The sequence below is a fragment of the Amblyomma americanum genome, chromosome 3 (genome assembly GCF_052857255.1).
Source record: "Amblyomma americanum isolate KBUSLIRL-KWMA chromosome 3, ASM5285725v1, whole genome shotgun sequence".
Classification (NCBI taxonomy): Eukaryota; Metazoa; Arthropoda; class Arachnida; order Ixodida; family Ixodidae; genus Amblyomma; species Amblyomma americanum.
In genome coordinates, this window is record NC_135499.1 from 120,636,005 (window position 1) to 120,653,501 (window position 17,497).

General features: G+C 46.0%; 2 pseudogenes; one reads left to right on the top strand and one right to left on the bottom strand.

Annotated features, from left to right (window-relative positions):
• The first annotated feature begins 1,206 nt into the window (after positions 1 to 1,206).
• On the top strand, positions 1,207 to 4,403 carry LOC144124063 (prolyl 4-hydroxylase subunit alpha-1-like; annotated as a pseudogene).
• A 5,860-nt stretch (positions 4,404 to 10,263) lies between these two features.
• On the bottom strand, positions 10,264 to 16,237 carry LOC144124064 (carbohydrate sulfotransferase 4-like; annotated as a pseudogene).
• Between the last annotated feature and the right edge of the window lie 1,260 nt (positions 16,238 to 17,497).

Here is a 17,497-nt window from a genome sequence, read left to right on the forward strand (position 1 = left end):
GACGGATCTAACCAAAGTGTTGTACGTTAATAGTTTAGCCTGGGCAGGGGCTAGTCGCAGACGTCGTCTAATAAAAAAAGAGCCGTTTTAGAGCTGTTGATGTAATCATGTGCACGTCGTTCCACCGGAGGTCATCATTTATTAGTAGACCGAGATATTTACGTTCCGTGACTGTAGTGAGTGGTAAGTTATTTATGGTGTACGGAAAATTTGAATTATGCTTCTTCCTTGTTATTGTCATACAAGCTGATTTAATAGCGTTAAGGGTCATCTGCCAGTCCTTGAACCATTTTGTTATAGATTTAAGCGCATTGTTAAGGGTTTGATGGTTATCAACTGTGTTGATTTCCTTATAAATGATGCAATCGTCTGCAAAAAGTCGTATGTTGACATTAGCATTAGCGGCTAAACCATTGATGAAGATTAAAAAGAGGATGGGGGCCAACACACTGCCCTGGGGAACACCGGATACAGCTTGGACTATGTGGGGAGTTTGTTCGTTTATTTCTGCAAACTGTGTTCGATCTGATAAATAATTTCTAATCCAGTTAACTATAGTCTCTTGACCTCTTGTCGTCTCAACCTTATTAAATAGTTTGTTATGCGTAACCCGATCAAAGGCCTTCGAAAAAGGATCTCTAAACAAGGTCTGAGAATACGTTGGTACCCCAAACTGGTAATCTGTCTTCCCTGAATGGCCTCGAAGCAACACTGCATGGCTGTCCCTTCCCTTACCCGAACACCATATTCTCCCGGTCCTTAGCGCGCGGGAGATTGCCCACCGTTCAGGGCGAAAATTCATATATGTTCTATTATCTCTCTAGCGATCTTCAGAAGGTAACATTACTGAGCGACTCCCGTTTCCCCTCACTGCAAACTTCAGGGGTCGATAGTAAAAGGGAAGGTTAGCTAGTATGTACATTATAATTCCCAAAGAAACGCGCAGAGACAAAGGAGGGAGCAAGCATCCCTGCGTTAATTTGTTTTCGAGGGATAGTGGGTAGATATTTTTTGCTACTTTCGAGCGCAAGCGGATGCACACTGAGCAAGTTAAGATGTGCGCCTCAGATTTATCAGTTTATTTTTGCGTTGCTTTATCCTGTTGAGATCTACCCTAAACATCATATCAAAGCGCCTTCTTATAGACTCTCCTCATGCACATAGATATCAGGGAAGAAGAAAATGAAGCTACAAATGCTAGTTAGGATGTCCAAGTGGCGACACTGTGTTTTGTTATCTTTTGTATACGAGCTTGTCACATGCCGCGGTGATTTGTTCACTTCCACAGATAACATGCAAGAGTCCTTGGTCACAGAGTCCCTTGCCTATGAAGACGTCAGCTTTTTTCTTTGGCGGGAGGACAGGCGTCTGAAGAAAGCCACTCTTAGGTACGAGCAGTTTCTGGGAGGACTTTCGCGGCACACTGAACCACACAGCTTGACCACTTTTATCCTGGGAAGCCGTATTGGAAGTTTGTACACATATTCACTCTTCCGTACCTCGCCCCAGCCAATTGAAAGCCTGGGCAGGGCATTAAGGCCTCCGTCTTTTCAGGATTGGTGGCCAACCGCCCTGGACCTGAGTGGAGCTGCTGCCGGAATCTGCAAACTGCAACAAGCCTACAGCATCGAGGTGTCCAGGATGTCCTCTATGTTGTCCCGCCGGCTACCGCCAGTTTCGCCGCAAGAGATGGCTGCTGTTGCTAGAGGCTGCTTCGCGGCTGGGCCTTTTGGCAACGTTTCCGAATGGTCGCGCACAGCCCTTGAACGGGCTGCCATTATTCCTGGATTGCTGTCCAGCCGGATGAAAGTGGGCTTTCGTTGGCTTCAAGACAACGACATGAGGTACCCTCTTCAGGAGCAAGCATTCGGGAGTAATGCACGCCTAACCCCTTATCCTCGGCCTCCAGGCATAGACGTCGGCGAGTACAAATCTGTGTACAAACAAGAAGCCGACCTGAGGTCTACGACGGGCCGGCTAGTCTGCAAAATGTCAACAAACTTCGGGGACCCACAGCTGCTGCTTCAGCCACTTAGAATAGAAGTGCTTTCGTTGAAACCCCGGATTGTTCTCTTACACGGCTTCCTCTCTCCAGCAGAGATAAACTCAATTCGTCAAGCGACACGAAATGGGCTTCGGCGAGGTGGAGTCTACACTGGCGTTGGGCCGCATGCTTCTACAAGCTCGAAACGCATTAGCAAGGTGGGAACAAATCACCTTTGTAAATTGCTAATTCAAATACTTCCTCGCATATTGTTAGAGGGGTTAAAATTGTAAGTTTACTTACCAAGGTGCGCAAGTACTTGTGTAAAAAATGTTTCAAATGGTTTAATTCTCAGAATTTTCACAATTCTCGACGTAAGGTCAGAAGCGAAAAATCTCATATGAGTCCATGTCTATGGAAACTAAATTTTGAACAGTCTGAGATTAATTTTCCAAAATCCCGACTTTGACAGTTAAGATTGAATTCGCTGTGCCACGTTCGCTGACGCTCGTCGTGATATGCTCGCAGCCTACATAGCGCTGGGCATACTCCCAGACTCGCTCAAGACACTATTGTGGCCGCAGGGCAGTGCGCGCTCCCGTAAGCGAACTATGGCGAGGCTCAGTGCATTTCTCGAACGGATGGGCTTGACGTCCCATCTGTTCTGCGCCACGTAGGGATGCGCTGTGACCGAACCCTCCGTGTGCACTACCTTGGCCGTTTAACAGCTGGGCGCCCCACCCCAGCCGTTGTGTGCAAAGTGTTGTGCGCGTGTGTTTTATTTTATTTTTCCTTCTTGTCTGTACACTCGCACAACCTGGACAACTTTATTGTTATCATTTGTAAATAGTGCAAATATGACCGCTCCCTATGCTATTTCTTGCTGTTCCCTCACCTCTTTAATTTCATTTCTTCATACTGCCTGCTTTCCTTTATTTCCGCCGCTCCAGCTCAGGTGCCGCCGATACAGTGATGGTAGATGCCGGGGTTGGCAAAAAACATTTAATTTCCTTTTTTAATATTTTTTTCATCAATAAACACTTACTACTACTTAAGACTGAACGCGCTGCATGCCCAACTTAATTCGCCAGAAATGTGAAGATCTGAAGTATAAGTTCTGTTCTGCTTCCTAAATAATGTCATGAAGATCAAGCGCAAATTAGGCTCTGTTCGCCAGGGCTTATACACATTTAGAAATAAAAAGCATCATTAGTTAGTGCGTCTGTGTTACAGAGGCCACTTAGCAGTGCAGCACCTTTTCGAGGTTTGTTTACTAGGTTTTTCCAGAAAACGGGAATTGTAGATTTAATTCATATTGTGCTCCCTTATACAAGTAGACTTTGAAATCCTGATTTCTATTTCTTTTATCCTGTTGAGCAGCCAGAAAATTTAGCAGAATTTAACTTCCAACAGTATTTCCATTATGTGACTCGCTTGACCAGTACTGATGCTTGGCAATAAGGTGTGCTTTATTTTCGCATTCATTTAAAAGAGGCTGTGGAATTAAGGTAATAAAATAATCGAGCTGTCAATTTATTCCTTGATGAAATTGCTGGGAGGTATTTATTACATGGCAGACGGTGTCAAAAAGTCAGTTGGGTGGATGAGATTAGCACGGCCGCAGGGGTAAGGTGGCAGTACTTGGTTAAGGATAGGGTTAAGTGGAGAGAAATGTAGAGCATTTTGTGCGGAAGTGAGCTTACTTACGCTTATGATGATTATGGTGAATTATTATGCAATGGAAAAGTATACGTCCTTGGTTAATTTTTGACGTAGTTAAATGGACTGTACTAGACTGCGGCAGTTAGTAGTACATTTAAGAGTGCATAATTTCGAATAGCATCCTTGGACACTACAAATCTCAAGTTGATTACGTTTGAGCGGGCGTTATTTTTAACGGTGTCATCGCGTAATTTCTTTCCAGGTTGCCTGGCTTTGGGAAATAGACTATCCTGTGCTGCAGCGTATAAGCCATCGTATAGCAGTTGCCACGGATCTATTCCTGGAGTCTGCTGAGGAGTACCAGGTGGCCAACTACGGCCTGGCTGGCCACTACACACCGCATACGGACGGGATGCCCTTCGACAAGATTGCGGACCGCGTGGACCGCAGGGATGGCAACCGATTGGCCACCATGTTGGTGTAACTCTCGGATGTGCAGTCAGGGGGCGCCACTGCTTTCGTGAGGTTGGCCGTCGCAGTCAAGCCGCGCGCAGGGGCCGCCCTCTTCTGGTACAATTTAGAACCGTACGAGGGAAACGAGGCTCCAGCGCACTTTTCGTTTTGGCACCAGAAGAAACTGTCGGACGTCCTGACGGAGCACGTGGGATGTCCGGTCCTCGTAGGCTCGAAGTGGATCATGACAAAATGGATTCACGAGCGGACCAATGTGCATGTATACTACGACCTCCCAGACTGACAGCGGATATTGCTGAACTCATTCGGCCCCGCTTACTCGTGTGTTTCGGTTTGTGCGTCGTTTCTTCCTTTATTATGCTGGCATGAACATATTAATCGAGCGAACCCAATAGCTATGTTAAGCTTCTTTCTCGTGCAATGAAATACCATACATGATGTCATTAGGTTTTGGAGTCAGAGATGGAATTATTTTGCGAAACGTTTACCCATGACTTCTCATTAGACGATGAGGAGAAGGAAAGGTGGTGAGGTTAAGCATTGACGAAAACGGTTTGCTACCGTCCACTGGAGGAAAGGGAAGAGGGGAAGAGGGGGCGGCAGCTCCCAAGGAATTCTACCTTATGTAATAGAAATAATAAAAATGCTTAGTGGTTCCTAAATGAGTTACCAAGCCACAAACTAAGCAGCAAAGTTGCTCCACGTCGTAGAAAGCTGAGTGCAAGTTGAGCTCCAGAGCACGGTACAGAATTGTGCACATGGATTCGAAGATTGGGTCGGAATTCCACAAAGCAAGTATGACCACCTGCGCAAGTTTTCGAAGCCTACTCTTTGCTTATGCTCTCGCAATTGGGATCATAGCCGTAATCACATAATCACCGTAGTGGTGGGTAGGTTGTGCGGCCTAGTCCGCGCGCTGATTAACTGTGATGCCGCTCTGGTCTGCTAGCCTTTGGTGGACAATAACATGTCCTCTTCCTCTAATCAGCATTGCTGAAGGCGCATCTAGGAAGAGGATTAATGCAAATCTTGAACGCTAGTTGGGCGCTAGTATGCCTACTCTAGGCAGTAGTTAACCCATGACGCGTATTGTCAAGGTACGATCAACCTAACCTCATCATTCTCAGGCCATGGCCTGAAAAAAATCTCAGGGCCTCTTAAGTCACCTTAAGAGGGCAATAGGATAGCGGTGGGTTCTGGATCCATTACGCGTGGATGGAAGTTCTTGATGAAGACGACGACATGTAAAGCACAGCTGGAAAGACTGGCAGTTAAACACGCGGGATGTTCGGCTGCGGCGATGGCAAAGTTGTCTAATGCAGTGGCGAGCTAAGCTGATCACTGGGCACCGCCGCGGCTATGAACCCCGCTCACGGCGATTAACAATTTTTATTGCGATAGCGTTTCTGCGCAACGTTAAAGGTGTCGAGTCCGCAAAACGTGCCATCAAAACGTGCCCTAAGCAGTTGTGACGTTTTCAGACAAGGTATCGCCAAACGAGTGGTAGTATTCCAAAGAGGAAGACGTGAAAATGATGCTCCCAAAAATAATATGTCATAGGTTGTCAAAAAAGATGTCGAAATAGCGCGCACGTTTATATAGTGAGTGGACGGTAAAATGGGAATGAACGGGAAATGAGTAGGAAATTGTGCAAAAACGAGATAAAAGTTTCGAATGAAAAAGCTTGATAAATGAAAAGTAATAGTGATTGACGTGCAGCAATTAGGTAATTATTATAAACAAAGAGTCAATGGACGATTAAACAGGCAGGACGGGTATATAGCAAGTGGGCGGGAACAAACGGTAGCGCCAAATTTGAAAACGAATCGAGGCGCCAAATTTGAAAAATGGGTTATTGAGATGAAAAGAGAATATAATATGAGAAAAACTGGTTAATTAAGGTGAGTAATTTCTGAAATAAGAAAAGCAATCATGGCGTCAAGTTTGAATGGCGACCAGTGTCCAGAACGCGTAAACGTTTTCAAAATTCCTCTAATGCGGGTAGTAGAAGTGATCTATAGTTTTTATTTCATTTTTTTACGACCTCATCAGTTCAATTAACACTCGGACGACCCCTCGTATGCTTGCTCCCTCCAGTAGCGATGTTGATACAGTCTCAACTAACCAGCTCCACTGGTGGTGACGGATTTTCAAATCTGACGGAGCGCTGCGATTCGTCCTGAGATTTCATGTGACACTTGTGACGTAATCACACTCTGTACCAATTGGAAAATTTCTTTGCAACAGGTCGGTTTTGGCGTAATGACAGCTGTAATGCCGGTGAATTAACGACGGCCCAGGTTTGTACCGTGTTGTACAGGAGGACCAGGGACATGTTTTGAGGAAGCACAGAATTTAGGTGCGATCACTCGGACTGATATGAACGATAAGCGATGACATTTTTCTTTCACTCGACAGTCTATTCCAGTTCTGATTCCTACGCACAATGTGTCCCATCGATAGGTCGCGGCGCGTCCTATTGCCACTACCGGCGCAAAGCCGCAAAGGTCGCCACTGCATCGGCTGGTGGTTGTTTCGAACACATTCATCGATGGGCTTTTGAGACCCAAGATGCTCATCCGGAGCGATGAGAAAGGAAATAGCTTTCGCCGGCTTCATTTTCGCACAGTTTTATAGCAGCAACACCGGCCCCTGCGAAACGCTGATGTTGCTGCTAGAGATTGTTGTTCGGAAGGATCTCTATTTAGCATGTAGGCCTGCTGTTCGAGTCATTTTCTTCTATGTCATTTCCATTTTTGCCGACTAATTCTTCAATTATTCGTCCGGCGTCTCCCTCCTCCTGCCTACCAGTGGCGAGGGTTGTGGGGGAAGTTTGAAAGGTGGCTCATGGAGAAAGGGAAATCCCCGTAAACACCATCTGCCATGAAAGGCACCTGGCAGCTGGAGCCTTCACCCTGACGCCGACGCCGCCACAAAGTTGCCGTCTTCACGGCCCTTCTATGCTCTGGCGTTAAAACTTCAACCATCCTCTCATGGAGAAGCTGGTACAGTCCCAGTCTACAGAGGCCCTACGAAAAAGAAGCCGAAGAAAGATTTCACATAGGGAAGATCCCTGTAGTAGGCCAGCACAGCGCCGTTTCCCTCCAAGCGGCAGTCTATAAATGCACAGAGCATGACTCGACAACTACCAGCAACTGCGTCGACAGGTTTTAGCGCTCAGTGAGTGAACTAACGGCTGTGAAAGGGATCTAAGAGCATTGACTTGAATTTAGTGATTGCGTTACCTTAAAGAACAACCCTGCGTAGTTTAATTTTCGCTTCCGTGAGGCTGTTTTTGCTCGCTGGTTGCTTTGAGATCATCCGCGGATGTGCGTGCGTTGCATTAAAGGGCGACTGAAAAGGGTGTTTAAGCTTGGCTTTAAAACACTTGCACTATGTAGAGTACAGGCCACCGAGCGTCCCTGCCGCGTACGAGACCTAAAAAACGAGCGGGAAATTTAGAATACATATTTTTAAATTCCCACTTTTGCACCTTGCGGCGACACGCGGTGCGGGGCTTTCGCGCGAATACCTGGCATACAACGTCACGTCGTGCAAGTGAGGTCAGCAATTGGGGGTTATCATTGGTTCACAGCGCCAAATTCTTTCAGACATCACGCGCTACCGCGGACGGGGCCACTCCGCGCGCGCGGCAGGCGGCTGAGGTAGGGGAGGGTCCGAGTAGGTTGAGCCTAAAGCCCAAAATTATCAAGGGGCTTTAGTTTGGCCAGTGGAGCAGCGCCGCCGTTTTGGCGTGCGAGAGAAGGAAAAGCGCAAAGACGTGGAAGTTCGAATTTTGTCGGCATATAACTCAGCTTCCTGAAAACGTATTAAAATAATTCTTGCTAGAGGATAATTATGAAGCGGCGTCTTTTAACATCCCAGACATATCGCAACTATATTGAGAACCCCTTTCTAGGTCCCTTTAATTAACAAATTGCTTTATGGTTTATGCGGGTTTAACGTCGCGAAGCGACTCGGGCTATAAGGAACGCCATAGTGAAGGGCTCTGGATATTTCGACAACCTGGGGTTCATTAACGTGCACTACATCGCACACTACTCGGGCATCTAGAATTTCGCCTCCCTCGAAATTTCACCGCCGCGGCCGGGATCGAATCCGCGTATTTTGGGTTAGCAGCCGAGTGCCATAAACACTGAGCCCTGTAAAAAATTGAAAACGCGACTCGATGCTCTGCTTAAGAAAGCGATGTTTTTCTAAAACGACAGGAGAGAACGCCTTCAATCCTGTCGTGGATAACATATTAAGTATGCTTGCGTTGGGGCAGCGGCAGACAGAATAGCGAGTAGGCACACAACTGTAAAGGCACTTATAACTCACCAGCTGCATCTGCAGCCTACGCAGTTGCTTGGATAATAAAAAAATTGTACATTGGCTGGCGTACATTTCCGAATGCTTGGCATGAGATTCCCAAAAGGCAAATGTGTGCATACGCGCATATGTTCCCTGCAGTTCCCCCCCCACACACATAAATACATATGCCTCGAATCCGCACCTCGGAAACTTTTGTCCATTATTGTAAGTCATGAAGATAGTTCAGATCGCGGTTGATGCGCACAAAGTTAGTGACTTGCGAATTCAATATCGTTCTGCTTCCAATACTTTGTGGAAGAATGGCGCTGAACGTATGTTCGAATAGACATGATCGGCTGAGGCTATTTTATTTGCGTTCGCTAATCTATGCTTCACAAGACCCCCATTTGTCGTCTTCCGGGTAGATTAGGGACTTAGTTTTTGCTGTAATATACGGTTCCTAGTTCTGAATAGGAGAGCACTTTGCAATGTGACATTGCAGCATGTAAGCCTTTATGTCAATTTGAAATACATGAGACTTACTAACTAGAGGTAAGGGCCATGTGAAACGCAAAATAATGCGTACTTGCGATAGTTCCCTAAGATGACACCTGACGTAGACTGCTTGAAATAGGCAAACAAAGTTGCATTTGGAAGGAATTAATTTCTTCCTCAGCGAATATCACATGCACTGAATGCTATTTCACAGTGTGATTAATAAGCATGCTTTAGATATTCATGTCATTGAAATTTTATTGCTGTTTGTTCCTTTCAACTACCATTCCCCCCCTAGTATGCATTCTTCATTTTTTGGCTCCTTTACTGCTTCTTCGAAGGCTTAAGAGCATATTTGCCTTGTTCTGTGGTTGTGTGCACAGTGGCCGCGCTATGGTGATTTGCTGCAGCCAACACAAGGGCGTCGCAATGGCCAATGGGAGTGTTCATCGCTTGTGATTGGGACTAAAAGCTACCTCGTGCACTTTCTCAGTAAATGCTAGCACACAACGGTGACAAGAGTTCACAATTACGGCAGAGCTGCTTTAACTTTTTATCCCACCCGCTATCATCTTTACAAAGAGTGGGAATATGATATGACCCCGCTTTTCAATGATTTATTTGACAAACTGTCCGTCGTGTTAATACCGCGACAGATGTCGTGTGAATAGTGAAATACAAATGCAGCCATAAAGCGAACGTAGTAAACTAGAAGGTTAACTGTCATTTACTACTTCCACCTGAACAATTTCGTTCGAGGGACAGGCACTGAACTTTCACCATTACAGCTTCATGTTGTGCACTTGCATTTGTGGCCCGTCGAGTGTCCACAAGTTGATCTGTGCCGCGAAGCTGCCTTGAAGGCAAAACAAAAATGGAGCTAGAGGCGGATTTTGATGTGATGAAGAGGGATAAGTCCAACGATGCGTGGTACTCTCTCAAGCCTCAAGATATTATTCGAATTCCTGGCTGCTGGGGAACTGTCCTGTCTTCACTACCGCGAAGAGGAGCTGCTTTGCCACAAAAGCAGTTTGTGAAGACAAGAATGACGTATAAAAGCTACAGACAAGTGTTTCTTCAACAGACTAGAAAAATTAAGCTTTCATGGCGCTCTTATTCCTGCTATCGCCCTCCGAAGAGGTCGCCCTCAAACCGCTTCCGACAGAGCTAACATGTTTCTCTTCGGGTAATCCGCACGCGCTAAGCTTACCAGAGGTAGAGAATGAAGGAATATCACGTCCCGTCATTTTTTTCAACAAATGCGGTGTGCTTCTATGAAAAAGGTCTGGTGGGGGCATCTCAGGTATTTCGTCATGTTCCACAGCGGGCACCTCAGTCTACAGGCGTTCGTAGTTGAGCCGTTGCAATACATCGCCGCTCGTCTTCGCGATTCCCTCGGCCTGTTTTTTGGACAGTTTTGGTCTCCAAGCGTCGGCCACTTGTTTGGTGTTCCTCTTAGTCGAATGTGCGTTCCGGAGATCGTCGGCGTTGGCCGACGTGTGATTATCTAGGTATGCTGACACGAACGGCGCAAAGTCCAAACCGAGTCGTGCAATGAGGCGCGCCGTTCAATTTGCGTGTTCAGAGGCCAGATCTTCGAAACGGAGCCTGTGCGTACGGCCTAGGCGCATTTTTCTAGCGAGCTTCTCGAATTCATCGAGGTCGGAGCGCATCTGAGTGCAAAGAGCCGCCGCACTTCCACAGGATTCGTGGTCCATGCACCAACGAAGACCACGGCGCGAGGAGTAGATGGCCCGCGGGTCGCGAACAAGGTTGACCACGCGGATGCACTCTGCGAGGTCCGGGTGCCTCTGAACCCAGGCATCTACCTGCGAGGTAACTAAATTCTTAAAGAATGTTGACATACAGTTAATACATTGTAATGTCAAGTTTCCGGCGCCCTGCGTCAATTATGTTGCTTATATCGCAAAAAAATTGCTTAGCAACCTAGTCAGCACCGTAAAGTAGCTGGATGAGCCGAACAGCTTGATGCCTCATCACCTTCACTGCTTGATGCAAAAAAAAGATGCATGATTTGTGCTCGTGCCGTCAGTTAAGAAAGCAGCATTGCGTTTAGTGCGAACCACAGTTAAACGCATCACTCCATGCGTGCCGGCATGCCCAAGCCTTTGAGATTAAGTCATGAAAATATTTTAACAGCTGTCTACGAATGTCTTTCTGCGAAAGCATTGAAGCTACTAAGCAGAGCTGGGCATGCGTTGTGACCGGTGACTTAGCTCGAGTGTTTCACTGCTCGCATCAGTGTGTTTTTTGTTCAACTGCTCCGTTTTGGGACCTTGGCCCAGTATTATTGTCAGACTGTTTTTAATGCTTTTTTGTTTGAGGGCCCTCTACACCTCGAAGCTTTCTGGTTTTTAAGTTTTTATCCTCTTTTAGGCCCCTATAATTGCACCTTGCATTAGTTTTTAATGTTTCTTTTAAGGCCCTGTACACCATTGCAGCTTTCTGTTTTCATATTTTTTAGCTTCTTTTGGGCACTTGTTATTTCAATTTCCATTAGCGTTTATCAGTTTTTTGCACGACGAGCCACTACACCCACCTCTCCCGTAATCGCCTTTCACAGCCACTTCTTTCACAAATGCATGTTTTACTCACCGACGTGACTATTGTCTTAATTCGTGTGACGGAGCAACCCCCTCATCGATGTACGGCCTCTTTTCTATTCTCTACATATCGTCTTTACATCGAAATAAAATTATGTTGATAGTCAGCGACCATGTATGTCTTTCAATGTTCCTTGTTTTTTACTCCTGCTCTTTTTCCTCACCATGCAAAAAACCAAATAGCCCGCCCACTCGCTCTTCTAGATTACCATCGTTTAGACCATCTTAGAGCATGCACAAACGTCCGGATACTGCAGACACCGAAGATGCTTCCGGAGAAGTTCACCTGCTGCGTTTTATATGGGAATAACTGACTCTTCCTCAAAGCGATAAATTATGTCTGCATCCTCACCTGACCCACGGAAAGTCTGGTGAACTTGAACACCTGCGTCTGGCCCGCGAGCACAGCGCCGACACGTGTCCTGGAGAGGAACACGACTCACCGCCTCCGAAAAGGTCCGCCAGAAAGTAGTTGTTCTTGTAATAAGGGTTATTGTCGGACCACACTGTGTACAAGGGCACTTTCAGCATCCGGCACCTCACCAATTCGTCGAGCAGCCGGAAAGCGTGGCCCTCTCTTCCGGGACGTACACGGCCGCTGATGGTGAACAGCACCAGAGGCTCGAAGTTAAAGAATGTGCGGGGTCCCGAGGACAGCAACTCGCCAACGAATGTTGAGCCCGACCTGTAGTAGCTAACGATCAGCACTATATTGACGTCCGCAAAAGGAACGACAGGATACGCCTCCAGGACCGTTCTGAAGGTGGCCGGAAGCGTCCGCTCCAGGGTCGAGTCCACTGAATCGATTTCTGAGAAAGAGAGCGACATAAATGAATGACATTATTGACCAAGGGATTTGGAACACGTATCTCCCTGGGTGCCTACACGACCCCACTGCACTATACGTTCAAGAGTTCATGGAGTTCAATTTTTGAAGATTGAAGTGAAGAAAGCAACCTTTACTTCAAGTGCGTTTTAAAAATATGTTACATGTGGTTCGTATTTTTGCAAAGAGAAATAATAAAATAATACAATATCTGAGATGTCTCTTATAAATAGCAGCTACTCCCAAGATGAGTTAATGAAAAAAGGAAGTTATATAAATGTATATGCGAAAGTCTTCACGATAGTTTTGACTCTCAGAAACGAGCATGACAGCTCAAAAATTTGCACCATTGCCATACAGGAACGTTTCAATTACGACAGCAAGCAACGCCTCCAGCAGGAAAACACCAACGTAAGCAGGGTGTTTCAGCTAGGTCTTTAAACAATTTTTAAATATAGACTTTTTGAGCTAGAAGAGTGCTTTTTTCGCCATAGAATTTTCAGCGGTGCAGTACATCAGAATTCAACTAAGGCGTGCTAACTAGCATGATGGTGAACTAATATTGAATAATAAACTTTTTAACTGTTGCTGTTAGGCAGCTTAATTATTAAGAGGCGTGTAGCCCGCTGTAAGTAATATCTATATCTGTATTTAGAATTTCGAAAACGCGGATACCTTCAGCACTCTGACCAAACAAATCATGGCTGCATCGCGGAAAAATACATAAGCCCTCCAGAAGCTTGCAGACAAAGCAACCTCTGCAGTGCTCGCAACTCGTAGAAATACAGTTTTGTAGAGGCACAGCGCCGAGGGTAAGCGGGTTTTAGAAAAAACTAAGAACTGATATGGATATTATTTACTTAATATCCATATCAGTTCTTACGTAATATCCATAATGTCAATAATTAAGGAGCCTAAAAGTGTTAGTTGAAAAGCTAACTATTCGATATTAGTCAACCAAGCTGAAAGTTAGCACGTCTTAGCTGTATTATGAAGTATTACACCGCTTACATTGCTATGCCGAAAAAAAGCGCTATTCTAACTCGAAAATCCTATTTTTGATACTTGGGTAAAATCTTCGATGAAACGCCCTTTATACTAGTATTCAACCCAGAAATATGTAACGATAGAAGAAAATCAAGCATAAATCTTAATTACCACCTCAATAGAAGCTAGGTTGTGTTTTATTTCTTAGACTACTTATGATATGTTTGTATCATTAACAATAATTATTTTCGTCCGAAGGGTAACATACCTTATTGAAGTACAATGGCCACCTATCTAACGCCTGACAGCGGCTCTAGAAATGCAGAAATAACAAAAGAATTTGCAGGCAATTGTTTTGATCGGAGGAAAACATAATCAGAGTGGACAGGGGTTCCTTCTGAATAACCTTGTTTGGGGGCCTCACAAAGAGGGTGTCGAACCGGAACCGAACCTGAACACGAAATGGAACCGAACCTAAATTTTTTCCCACACCCGGAACTTCTTCGAACCGATGCTGTTCTCGCCATCATTTAACTGAAACCGAACCGAAACGACTCAATGGAACGGTTCCGAAGAGGGTCGGGACTGGGTTGAGTCCCTGTTTTCTAGCAACACGGCACACTTTTTTTTTGGTGACGAACTGAGATATGCGGCCTGTTAGCTTTGTACAACGAAGGCTGCCTGCGCTAGGCAAAGAAAAAATGGCACCCAGTCTACGCTACAACAAAACTGTGAGAGGTCTGGTGTCAAGAAAAGAAACCTAATTGGTGCTTCACTAGTGGGGTCTCGGCTATTTTTGAGCTTGCACGCCAGATTGATGTGAACATTTTATTATTAGGGCGTCCATTTTTCGCATGCACGCGTAGATTACGCGTAAAAAGATTCTCTTTTTTTATTGGGTAGCACTGTTCTAAGTCATAAAGCACCGAGGGCGAATAGCTTCTCTTTCTTTGGTACCCCCGTGGTGGCTCAGTGGTTGTGGTGCTCGGCTGCTGACTTGAAAGACGCAGGTTGGATCCCGGCCTTGGCAATCTCCTTTCTATGCAGGCGAAATGCTACAGGCGCGAGTACTGTGCGATGTCAGTGACGTTAAGGAGCCCCAGGTAGTCGAAATTTTCCGGAGTCCTCCACTACGGTGTCCCCATAGCCTTTAGTCGAATTGGGATGATAAATCTCATAAAACCAATCCCTTTCTTTGTGTCATGTACCCTAAATATGTAACGGCTGCAAAGATCCAACCACATTTTGCAACATTTACTTCCGGCGGAATTCCTTGTCTCAGACGCCAGATGCAAAATAAGACCTGCCACAAGGGACCAGTGGCTGTGAAATGCAAGAAACACGCATGTGATGAATGATGCCAGCGCACGTTGAGGAACCACAGCGGGTCTAAGCTAATCTGGAGTCCTCCATTACAGCGCCCCTCATAGCTGCCGTTTCATTTCGACACGTTAAACCAAAGATATTATTAAAACTAAAAAAATATAAAGGCTTTACAAGTTGCTGCATTTTTCTAAGAACTGAGTTTTTCTTTGTCGAACAGGGCGGAAATAGGCAAGGCCAGGCGGGCTTGTGGCAGTGGTGTAGACACTTTAGAGAGAAAAAATAAGCGATGCGTGCGCTCGCGGCCATGCGTTAATGATTACGCGTAGAAAGATGCTACTGAAATAAAATGTAACTGCAAAATGGATCTGCCTATAAAAAAAAAACATGCCATTCGCTATCGGGCGGCATCGTCACGCTGTTTTCTAAGGGCTGGATCTGGAACTATCTGCCTAGCTGCTTACATATCTGCCTCTCGATGTCGTACTTCAGATTCTTGGTGTCTGATACCAGCGAATTACACTTGTTGGCATTCTTACGCTTTGGCGACGGCATACATGAAGCATCCACAGCAATCACACTCAGATGAAGGCCTTCTTAATGGTGTCTGTTTGTGGAAGAGCTTAGGTGGGAGATGCATTTAAAAAAAAACCGGTGGGTATTCGAATGTGCACACATAGAGCGGTGCTTCCGGAAGGCTGTGTGTGAAGGCGTACTAGATGATGGAGGTGGATAGGTTGTGGGTGCAGTCTCGTAGGTGGAAGATCAATTTTTACCGGTGGGCGCCCGCAGGTGCATCCATTGGGGGCTGTTTCTGAAGAGTGAATGTCAGTAGTGGCTGGACGCCTCCGGGAGTGGAAGGTAAGTGGAAGATTGTTTTTGGAGCCCTTCTAGAAGATGGAGGTGGGAGGGTGATGGGTGAAGAGTGGCAGTTCGTAAATACATTTTTAACGGTTGGAGTCCAGAAAGGCACAAATCGGAGGCTGCTTCCGACGGCTGGAGGGTGATGGTAGGTTGTTACATCCTTGAGGCGTTCTGAAAGCCGGAGATGGTGGCGGGTAAAATATTTGAAGGATTGTAGTGTGTGAGCGGTGGGCGAATGTTCGTGTTTTGGAGACGCATTTTCAGCCACACACACACACACACACACACACACACACACACACACACACACACACACACACACACACACACACACACACACACACACACACACACACACACACACACACACACACACACACACACACACACACACACACACACACACACACACACACACGCACACACACACACGCACACACGCACACACACACACACACACACACACACACACACACACACACACACACACACACACACACACACACACACACACACACACACACACACACACACACACACACACACACACACGCGCGCGCGTTAAAATACACGGTTCTTTCAATAGTGACCTCTTTATGCGTGTTTATCTATCATGCGGTTTTTACACAAGCCAAACGGTCCTATGAACACGAAATGCTCACATGGCTTACCGGAGTGTCCCATTACTGGCAGTGTACAGCTTTTAGTGTAAGGTGTCCCATTACTGACGGTGGCCTTTTAGTGAAAGGTGTGATCTCAATCTCAGTACTGCTTTCAAGAGTCTGCTGAAGCACATACCACACGAACACAGCATCACGGCACAACGCAAACCATTGTTCAGAAGCTTCTCGTTGATCGCCCAGGTAGCAGATCACTCACTACGGGAGGAATGTTCCTTTAGCTCAAAGGTACTCCTTTACGCCCAAGGTCGAGATGGAGTTTAAAAAAAGGTTTTACAGATGGTGGAATCAACATCTCTGAACTGATTTTAGTGCACTGGTGTCAGACAGGGCTTGGTAAGGCTGCACGTATATGAGTAGAGGAAGCAATAACAGATATGCACCTTGTCATTTGTTCTACATGGGTATGAAAAATTATTACCTGGTGAGTTAATCTGAGAGAGTGCAGGAGTGTCTTGAGGTGTCTGACTGTTAAGCAGGATTTAAACTTTTCATAAACCTGGCGAGCAGATTCTCAAACAGTAATCACTTCATAAAGTCAGCCCCTCCTCGCCACTTCCTTTACCAGTCAGCTGGGGCCGCCATGTCAAAACATTCTCATTAGATAATGACATTATTCATGAAAGCCTGCCGCGAAATTTCGCAGAAATTATAGGCGGAAGGTAATGACAAGCTAAAATAGCAACTACATATAACCTCGCTCTGTATCCATAGTACGTGGGCCCCGTCCTGAACACTGACAGAGATTTGCCAGCTGTAAACCTCTCCATGTGTGAAGCACGATGCAGGCAAATAGGCAGATTCCTCCTGCGAAGAGTGCCAAGCTTGTACGCCTTTTCATCAAGCATCTGCAAGAACAAAACGAAATACAGAGGGCCTTACTCTCCTGTTTTGGCCAGTGATCAGCGCTAGCTTGTTGGAGAAAAGATTGAGGAAATGATGATATAGTGATTAATACATTACGTAATGGTTGATGATGATGGCACGTTGATGGTGATGCACGCCATTTTCGCAATGTAGAAAGCATGGTCGCCTGTTACTGGCTTCAGGGTTTGATCTAAAACAAGAATTTTCTAATCGGTTGAATCCTTCCCAGTTGCGAGAACCCAAGGGCACCAGTTTTGTAGCGAGAGCTACACTGGGCTACCAGTCGAGCATTTCGCGGTACATGGGAGAGGAAAGTGGTGCGCATGCACCGTTACAGTTGCAACCGAAAAGGAGCAAAGTGCGGCGTGCGCTTCGCCGTCGTCGCGGCCGCGCGCCC